At 33.5% G+C, this 10,733-nt stretch overlaps 1 pseudogene; it reads right to left on the bottom strand.

Annotated features, from left to right (window-relative positions):
* Positions 1-2,471: 2,471 nt before the first annotated feature.
* LOC112921914 (proteasome subunit alpha type-7 pseudogene) lies at positions 2,472-8,004 on the bottom strand (annotated as a pseudogene).
* Between the last annotated feature and the right edge of the window lie 2,729 nt (positions 8,005-10,733).

Here is a 10,733-nt window from a genome sequence, read left to right as displayed (position 1 = left end):
CACATCTTCTTTAATTCAAGTGTTCTAAGTTTAAATTCCAAGTTACCCTTTGGATTATTCATTCAATCTTCTTGCATGTCTGTGTCTTCATCCGGACAACTTTAGTATTAATATGTATATTACAAAAAACATTTAGATCTCAACAACCGGCTAAAAATATAAATCTAAAACACTTTGGAAGTGTAAATTGCTACACAACATCATTCTACTGGGGGATTTCAGCTTGCTTATGAACTTAGCCATCAAGAAAGTCATTTAAATAGAGTAGTTCCATTTGAAGCCACTACCAGTGAGGCACAGCAACAAACTGGATGTGAAAGAAACCCCGGATTCCAAGCCTGTTTCTTTCATGGTGGTAGCTGAGTGACATGGAGCCATTAGATATGCTCTATGAATGTCAGTTTCCTCAACAATAAAATGAGGATAATCATTGTAAGCTCACATCGTTAATGATTTTAAGTGAAATAAGTTATATTTGTTAATCTCTAGATTTCTATACAGGCCAAAGCTATTTTAATGATTGCCTCCCCCCCCCCCCACCTATTTTTTGGTTAAGTCAGATTCTTCAATGGCCAAGGGACTTGAGCTCTCTGTCTGTGGAAACCACGGGATTTACTCACTGCTATAAACTGGTCTGTGCCTTTGGCAAAAAGGATGTTAAAGAAATTACCTCAGGTTTAAGAAAGTATAAACTCAGTCCAGGTGGAGAAAAACATGGCTACAAAAGCTCTGTCGTTATTGGTGAAGAAGAGAAGTTCAGTATGTCAGGACTGGCATGTTTGCATAACTGAAGTTTCTTGTCACAGGGCTCTGACACTGTTTAACGTTGGAATGTGGGCAAATGATGAAGTGTAATATATGCAAATTGGAATTCTGTCCTAGAAGTTTAAATATAACAGTCCCTAGTAAGGGTTCCCTCACCCTTTCTCCTTGTTTCTTATTTTTGCTTCATTTTCTATTGAGAAATATAAAAACATAAGGAAATAGCATAAACATAAATGTAACACATAGAATTATTAGAAAATGAACATCCATAAGGGCTCCTGGGTGGCTCTGTGGGTTATGCCCCAGACTCTTGATTTCCTTTCAAGTCATGATCACCAGGTTGTGAGATGGAGCCCCCCTAATGGGCTCTGCACTGGGTGTGGAGCCTGCTTAAGATTCCCTCTCTCTCTCCTTCTCCCTCTCCCTGACAGTCATATGTGCACAGTCTTTCTCTCAAAAACAACAATAATGAAAAGATGAGTATCCATGTAAACCATCACACAAGTAAAAATTAAAATACAGCCAGCAACTCAGGAGCCCTATCAGTCAGCATTCTCCAGGGAAACCAAACCAACAGGATATATATATCAAGATAGGATATTCTCACTCTTTTCTTCACTTTTTCTCTCCTGTGTATATGTGTGTATGTGTGTGTATTCCCTCCATGCATTTATATGCATATATATATACTCCAGAAAGAGAGAGAGACAGGGAGGGAGGTTGAAATTGAGATTTATTTTAGAAATTGGCTCTTGCAATTGTGGGAGCTGTTAAATTTCAATATCGTGGGGCTGTTCAATAGGTTGAAAATTCTGGTTAGAGGTGATAGTACAGTCTTCAGTCCAAAATGCACAGGACAGGCCAAAAGTCTGAAAACTCATGTAGGATTTCTATGTTACAGTGTTGAGGCAGAAATCTTCTCTAAGAAGCCTGTTTTTGTTTTTAAGGCCTTCAATTGATTGGTTGATATCCACTCACATTAATGGAAGTGATTTGCTTTACTTAAAAAAGTCCCCTGATTGTGTTAATCACATAGACAAAATACCATCACAGTAACATATAGAGTAGTCTTTGACCAAACAAGTGAGCATCTTAGTTAGCTCCCAGTCATCAACACATAAAATTAACCATCACAAGGGCACCTGAGGGGCTCAATTGGTTAAGATGCTACCAATCTTGATCTTAGGATCCTGGGATGGATCAGACTCCCCGCTCAGGAGGGAGTCTGCTTTTCCCTCTACCCCTCCTCTCACTGGTGCGCTCTCTCTCGCTCTCTCTCTCTCTCTCAAATAAATAAAATCCTTTAAAAAATTAACCATCACAGACAATGCCACTTAAAAATTACCGATAACAACAACAACAACAACAAATCCTTCTTTGCTCAAAGTAATCACTGTGCTGATATTTCTTCCTCAGTTCAAAAAGTGATTGTTTACTTTCCTTGTTATAGTTTTACAATATAAGTACAAACCCCTAAACTCTATGATTTAGGTGCAACTGTTTTTTTTAATTGAATATGAATGGAATAATCATATAGCATGTTTTCAATGTACGTGTTGTTGTGGTGATTGTTGTTGTTTTAACAAATCCAGGAGTTAAATGCAGGACACTTGGACAGTATATAAAGGAATGGAAATGCTTACATGTCATTTGGAGAATCACCCATGCTGAATTTAAAAAGCACAACGACCAAGATTTCATCATCATTATGCTTTCTTTTTTGTTTCTTTCCACTTTCTTCTTTCTCTTTCAATTTCAGCAGTATATTTCTCAATTTCTTCAGGATTTAAGATCTTGAGGGATTGATCTTACCTCATGACAGTCAGTTCCATGTTTTTGCTGCCAGACTGAACCACTTCTGAGAGGGCCTTGATAAGCAGCTTGTCATCTCTCTTGGGTTCTCTGTGTCTCTGGCTTTGTTGGTATAATTATTCTCTGGAAATTCAAGTCCTGCCTTGGTATCCCAGCCTATGGCATTGGCCTTCCAGGCATGGTATATCCCCCAAGTGCCAGTCTGATGGATTCTGGTGGTGCTATCAAAATCAAACTCCACAAAAAGGGAAGAGATGACAAACAGCCTGTGTCCATTTCTCTGCATTTAACACTGCTTCAGATTGGTGACATAGCCATGCCATGGGGATCCAGTCCTCCATGGTTACTCCGTAGCTCTGGCACTCCTCCAAGGCCCTGTTGATGACTAGTCTCGCATTGGAAGTGAGCCCTGCAAATGCCATGCTGATGTTATCCAGTGCCTGGTATATCTGTTTTTTGTTTGTTTTTGCTAAACATATTTGTAGGAATAATAGTGTAACCAGTTATATATTGATTTTTAAATTTATCATCTTACAGTATGCTTTTTGTTTGTCCTGTTTTGTGATTATTTTCTTTCCCCTTTTTGCATTCTCTTGATTTGATTATTTTTATTATTCTTTGATTTTTCTACTTAATTTAGAAGTTATACACTCTTTTACTATTAACTGGTCATAGGCTAAAGACTATACCATGCAAGCTTGACTGATCAAAGTTAATGTTTTTTGGATCTTATACTCCCTTCCATGCATTGATAAACACTATTAGATCCAAATTGAAAACTATCTTTGGCAGAGCAGATCTTAAGATTAGGTATTATCTGTTGGTAATGTATTAAAGAAGGGCTTCTAGGAGAAACAGCAACAATGAGTAGGGAATGGCAAGGAAAACAGTGCCTCAGTGTTACATTGACCCATGGAAAAGAATAGGTTTTTATATTCCAGTGACCAAGCATTTTTGGCCAAGAATTTCAGGGAATTGAGAGTGCAAGCTAACAGAAATTAAGAGTACAAGCTAACAATCTGGGGAAACAGAATGGAGGTTAAACATTATTGGTTTTATTCATCCTCTAAATTTAAGTGCTATTTTCCTATTTTTTATTCCAATTCTTTTTAATCCCTTATAATGTGATACTGTTACAACTATGTAGCCAATGTTCATTTAAATTTGCACACATAACTATTTTTAGATTTAGACTTTTTTTAGAGTAGTTTAATGCCTTCCCTATTATCAACATTCCACTAGATTGGTACATTTTTTTTAAGATTGATGAACTTACATTGACATATCATAAACACCCAAAGTCCATACTTTGTTATGATGTTATGCTTCATTCTTGGTGTTGTACATTCTATGGGTTTGGGCTAAGTATAATGATATGTATCCTCTATCATGGTATCATACATGTTATTTCCACCAACCCATAAAACCTCTGTGCTACATAAGTTCATTACTTTTTGGAGTCTATTTCTAATTTCTCTGATCTGTTTCATAAATCTATTTGTGTATTACTTTGCCAATAGCACACTATCATGATTACTGTAGCACTCAGGACAAGTCTTGAAATTGGGTAGGGTTTTTCCTCCAACTTTGTTCTTCTTCAATATAGTGTTGGATATTTGGGGTCTTTTGCCTCAGAATTGGTCAATATCCACAAAATAACTTGCTGGGATTTTAATGGGGACTACACTGAATCTATAGATCAGTCAGGAAGAATTGGTATCTTGACAATATTGAGTCTTCATATTAATGAACATGGAATATCTCTCCATTTATTTAGTTTTTTAATTGCATTTGTGAGAATTTTGTAGTTTTCATCATGAAGAGTTTGTATTTATTTTGTTAGATTTAAACCTAAGTATTTGAATTTGGGGGAGTGCTAATAACTTTTTCTTAGCAAGGACACCTAATAAGATGTTGAAAAACAGTGGTGAGGGGAGGTATCCTTGCTTTGTTCTTGATCTTAGTGAGAACTCTTCAAGTTTCTCATCACTAATTATGATGTTAGCTATATGCTTTGTAGATATTCTTTATCAATTTGAGGAAGTTTGCTACTATTCCTACTTTACTGAGAGTTTTTATTATGAATAGGTGTTGGATTTTGTCAAATGCCCTTTCTGTATCTATTGACATGATTATGTAAGTTTTCTTTTTTAGCCTGTTGTGATGAATCCACTAATGGATTTTCAAATGTTGAGTAAGCCTTACATACCTGTTATAAATCCCACTGGGTCATGTTGTATAATTAAACTCCTTGATATTTTCTTTTTTTTTTCCCTGATATTTTCTTTAGGATTTTTCCATCTCTATTCAGGAGTAATATTGATCTGTTGTTTTCTTTTTTTAAAATATCTTTTGTTTTGGTATTAGGTTAATGCTGGATTCATAGAATGAGTTAGAAAGTATTCCCTCTCCTTGTCCTCTGAAAGAAATAGTAGAAAATTAGTATAATTTCCACCCTAAATCCTTGATAAAATTTACTAGTGAACTTATCTGGACCAGGTACTTTCTGTTTTGGAAGGTTTTTAATTATTGAGTTAATATCATTAAAATATAGGCCTATTGTAGTTGTCAAAGACTTTTGGCAGATTGTACATTCAAGGAATGTGTCCATTTATTTTAGGTTATAAAATTTATAGGTACAGAGTATTTATGGGTATAGAGTCCATAGTATTCCTTTATTATCTTTTTTAAAAAGATTTTATTTATTTATTCATGACACACACACACACACACACACACACACACACAGAGAGAGAGAGAGGCAGAGACACAGGCAGAGGGAGAAGCAGGCTCCATGTAGGGAGCCCCATGCGGGACTCGATCCTGGGTCTCCAAAATCATGCCCTGGGCTGAAGTCGGCACTAAACTGCTGAGCCACCTGGGCTGCCCCCTTTATTATCTTTTTTAATATCCATGGGATTTGTAATAATGCCCCCGCTTTCATTTATTTTATTTTGTTTTGTTTTTTTAAGCTTGACTGATCATTTGTATCCTTTTTTTCTTTGTTAATCTGATTAGAGGCTTGCCAATTTTATTGATCTTTTCAAAGAAAGGGATTTTAGGGACTCCTGGGTGGCATAGTGGTTGAGTGTCTGCCTTTGGCTCAGGTCGTGATCCCGGGTTCCAGGATTGAGTCCCGCATTGGGCTCCTTGCAGGGAATCTGCTTCTTCCTCTGCCTGTGTCTCTCCCTCTCTCTCTCTGTGTCTATTATGAATAAATAAAATAAAATAAAATAAAACAGATAAGTGGGTGTTAGTTTCATCAATTTTTCTGTATTGATTTATTATTTTAATTTCATTGATTTCTGTTATTGTTATTTATTTTCTTCTGCTTACTTTGGATTTAATTTGCTTTTCTTTTTCTGGTTTCCTAAGGTGGGGATTTAGACTAGTGATTTTTTTCTTTTCTTTTTTCTAATACGTATTTTCAACACTGCAAACTTCTAACTACTGCTTTCACTGCATCCACAAATATTGTTAAGTTGTGCTTTCAATTTTCATTTTGCTGAAAATACTTTAAAGTTTTTCTTTCGATTGCTTCTTTGGTGAATGTGTTACTTAGTGGCATATTGTTTAATCTCCACATATTTTGGGACTTTCCACTTTTCTGTTATTGATTTCTAGTTAAATCCCATTGTGGTCTGAGAGCAAATACTGTGTGATTTCGGGTACTTTAAATGTGTTGAAGTGTGTTTTATGGCCCAGAGTTTAGATATCTTGGTGGATGTATACCTTTTCATTTCTGTTGCTCTCCATTCCTTTCTGCATTTCCAAAATGACAACTGAGATCATTTTTGTATTAACTTAAATGTAAACTGTTTTATTATTTTTATAATAAATTTATTTTTTATTGGTGTTCAACTTGCTAACATACAGAATAACACCCAGTGCTCATCCCGTCAAGTGCCCCCCTCAGTGCCCATCACCCATTCACCCCCACCCCCCGCCCTCTTCCCCTCCCACCACCCCTAGTTCGTTTCCCAGAGTTAGGAGTCTTTATGTTCTGTCTCCCTTTCTGATAAACTGTTTTAAAATTTCTTTTTGTGTTTGATTTTCTTTAGGTTCAAATACTGTGTTTGTATATAGATTTTATCTACCTCCTTGGTACTAATTTTGGCTTCTTAAAATTTACAGATTCTTTCTTTTATCAATTAGAGGAAACTCTCATGGATTTAAATATATATATATATATATATATATATATATATATATATATATATATGGTTTCTTCCACATTTCCTTCCATTTCTGCTGGCTCCAATTAAATACACGTTATATTTTCTGACTACATTTACCATGCCTCCTCCTCCAAAATTTTAAATCTGGAAAAAAAAAATCTAGTACTGCTATTAATCCTACTTATTGATGTCTTAATCTTGATTAGTGTGTATTTCATTTCTAGAATTTCTAGGTGGTTCTTTTGCAAGAAGTGTTGGTTACATTGCAAATCTGCAATGTGTGCTTATATTTTTAAGTTCCTTGGTGACATTTTTAATTTCAGCTTTTCTCTCTAGTAGAAAGAATATCCTTTTTCTACAAAGAATTTTAGTGAGATTATATCAGTCGTCAGTAATTTCTGTTGGTTCTCAGACACAATGATTTGCCTTATCTTATGCCTCAATTATTTTAAATGTGTAGTAAGGCAATGTATTTTGGAAATTTTTGTAACATAATTGGAGAATTAATAACTAGAAGAATATTACATTTTCTCAGAGATAATTTTCTTTTGCTTCCACAACCATATAATAGAATGAACAATATAAAATCACATTAGGCCAATTTTATAAATTGAAATTTCCTAAACTATCAAAGCATCTTGAAGTTAGGATTCTGTGTCTGCAAGACCTACAGCTGTGCAGTTTATGTAATTAAGTATAAATAGAGGATTGTTTAGCAGATTTCCAATATTTCAGAAATCTTGGATTTCAACTTTTGCTTTTCACTTCAAATTTCTCAAAATTGATTCTCAGCCTCTTATCCTGGAGCAAAAGTAACTTTATTATTATTATTATTATTATTTATTATTAATTATTATTTTTGTATTTCCTGTTTCTTTTTCTATGAAATATTTATCTTTGGTATGTTTTGCTTTGGCTTGGTTTTTGGTTTTATGTTTATTTGTTTGTTTTTAGTAGTTAACACACAATGTTACATTAGATTCAGATGTGCAACATAGTGATTTAACAAGTTTATACTTTATGCTGTATTCACAGGTGTAGTTACCATCTCTCCCTGTACATTGCTCTTACAGTATCATTTCCTATATTCCTTATGTGCGCTTTTATTTTCCTGACTTATTTATTCCATTACTAGAAACCTATATCTCCCATTCCTCTTCACCCATTTTGCCCAACCTTTTACAACCCCTAGTTTCTGGCAACCATCAGTTTGTTCTCCATAGGTCTGATCTGCTTTTTGCTTGTTCATTCTTCCCTTTTTTGGATTCCATACATGAGTGAAATCATATGGTATTTTTCTTTCTTAGTCTGACTTATTTCACTTAGCATAATACCCTTCAAACACAATCTTACCTTTTTTATGACTTCATAGTGCTCTATTATATATAAATATACCACAACTTCCTTATTCATCTGTCTATTGATAAACACTTAGGTTGCTTTCATATCTTAGCTACTGTAAATAATGCTTCAATAAACATAAGAGTGCATAACTTTTTGAATTAGTGTTTTTGTTTTCTTTAGTTAAATACTTAATAGTAGAATTATTAGAATATACAGCATTTCTATTTTTAATTGTTTGAGAAATCTTTATACTGTTTTTCACAGTGGCTATACCAGTTTAGCAAAAGCAACTTTAAACGGTGGCTTCAGCTCCTGATTTTTGTCTTCTGGATCTTGATATATACATATAACAACTTATGTATGTGCATGTGTGAAATTGTATATGCATATATACACACAAATTTAAATATACATATTTATATATTTATACTCATATATACACATTTTAGTAGCATTTCTCATTTTTTTCAGGAGGAAGACTATTTTGAATTACTGCACATCCATTACTTACTGCACTGAATTTTATACTTAAGAAAACTTTTTAACAATACTCAGAAGGTTTGGCAAATGTCTTTGTAAGTGGCACCACAGAGAGTGCTCTGGTATATTTTTTTCAACTAAAGCCACTCATGAACTTTACTGTACCTAATATTTCTCTATATATTCTTTATAATTATAATCCTTATCATTAAATGAAACTTACATTTTTGGAAGTAATTGCTACATAGGCCTAAGTGTCACCTTAATAATTTTTATAGTGTTAAAATAATGCATATTTTTTTCAATACATAAGCAAATATCAACATTACCTCTGGCATGAGAATACGACTTAGCTTATTGAAGGGACCTTGAGCCTTTGGACTCGGACTTTTTCTAATGGAAAAAATAAAAAATGGTAGAAATAACATATTTTGAAAATAAAACAAAGTTTTAAAAAAGGGAATGCAAATTGAGGAGTTATTAAAAGCTCATCTCTATACTTTGCAGTTCTGGCAGGTATTTGACATATAAGGAAAGTCATGGCTAAGCAAATGGCAAGTTCGAGAGTGTAAGATTTTATAATGTTTTTAAAATTATAAGGTCAAATCTGAGCTAATAATCACAGAAATGGAAGAAAAAATAGAATTTGTTTTAAAAAGTTAAAATATTTTCTCCTAATTTACTGAGAAATATAGATTATATGTCTTTTTAAAAAAGATTTTACTTATTCATTTGAGAGATAGAGAGCAAGAGAGCGTGTATGTGCATATGCACAAGTGGGGAGAGGGGCAGAGGGAGAGGAAGTAGCAGGGAGCTCGATGCAGATAGATGGAGGGCTTGATCCCAGGACCCTGGGACCATGACCTGAGCTGAAAGCAGATGCTTAACAAATGAGCCACTCAGGTGCCCCAAATTATATGTTTTAAACATGTAACAACCTTATTGTTCATTGTATTGAGCAAAGAAAAATAAACATCAATATTAGTATTCACAACACTACACATCTGCCAAAGGGACCTTGTTGAAAGGCTATTTTAAGGTAGTACATAATTCATTAATGCAAAGTGATAAAATTTAGTTCATCAATTTATAATTTATAATTATATAATTCAATGCTCTGGTCCTGTTTTGCACTTTACTGTGGGTACTATGTAAATATACTTCTTATTTCTCCTGATGCTTAAAACATTTTAATGAAAAAAAAAAACATTTTAATGGACTAATGATGCAAAAAGTACAAGGTATTTTATAATCTATAAAACAATTATGTTTTAAAAATCAATGGATAAATGCACTCATTCTCCTTGTCAATATCCTATGTCACTCCCAAATACCTTCCTCTGAAGTAGCTTGAGCTTGCTATTTAGCTTCTCATTTCACCAATTATGCATTTAAGAAATATTTTTGCATACATGCATGTATCTATAAGCAATATATATTATAGCTTTCTATTTTTTAAAAATGCGCAGCTAGTATAATTGATACAAATTATATTTCAGCTTTATTTTCTCACTCATATCAGTTGTTTTTAAAAGATAATCATGTTACTGTCAGTTTCTAACAAACTAGTTAGCTATCAGTGAAAACAATAGCTATTTTCACTGTCAGTGAAAACAGCTAAGAATGATGAATTTAACAAAATAAATAAAAGAAAATAAATAAATAAATAAATAAATAAATAAATAAATAAATAAAAGAAAACAACAAAAATAGAGCTTCAAATGTGTATGTTCTGGCAAGATAGAAACCCTGCCACATTTTTTTTAAAAAGCAAGAATCTAGACATTTAATCAGAGTACTGAAACCATTTTTTCATTTGTAATATATTTGCCTAAACCTAGTGAAAACGACTTCAACTTTTCATGCATTAAAGACCAAGGAAGACATGAATATTAGGCCTTGATCCCACGTAAGGTACTTAGCAAGTCCAGCTGGAAACATTGCATGAAATTGAGTCCCCAAAGGACTCCGCATTCAGTTGAGAATATTTTAAATTAAATAAACAGTTACTCTTTACTATGAGGAAAGAATAATGATACTTGCACTTCTAGAGCTATAGTTAAGAGGCAAATAAAATCCATATATAGATAGTCTTCTAAAAATATATACTTACCATATAAATGTACATATTAGTAGTATCAATTCATAGTACCT

This window comes from Vulpes vulpes, chromosome 12, assembly GCF_048418805.1.
Source record: "Vulpes vulpes isolate BD-2025 chromosome 12, VulVul3, whole genome shotgun sequence".
Taxonomy (NCBI): domain Eukaryota; kingdom Metazoa; phylum Chordata; class Mammalia; order Carnivora; family Canidae; genus Vulpes; species Vulpes vulpes.
This window is presented reverse-complemented; position numbering and strand designations above follow the sequence as displayed.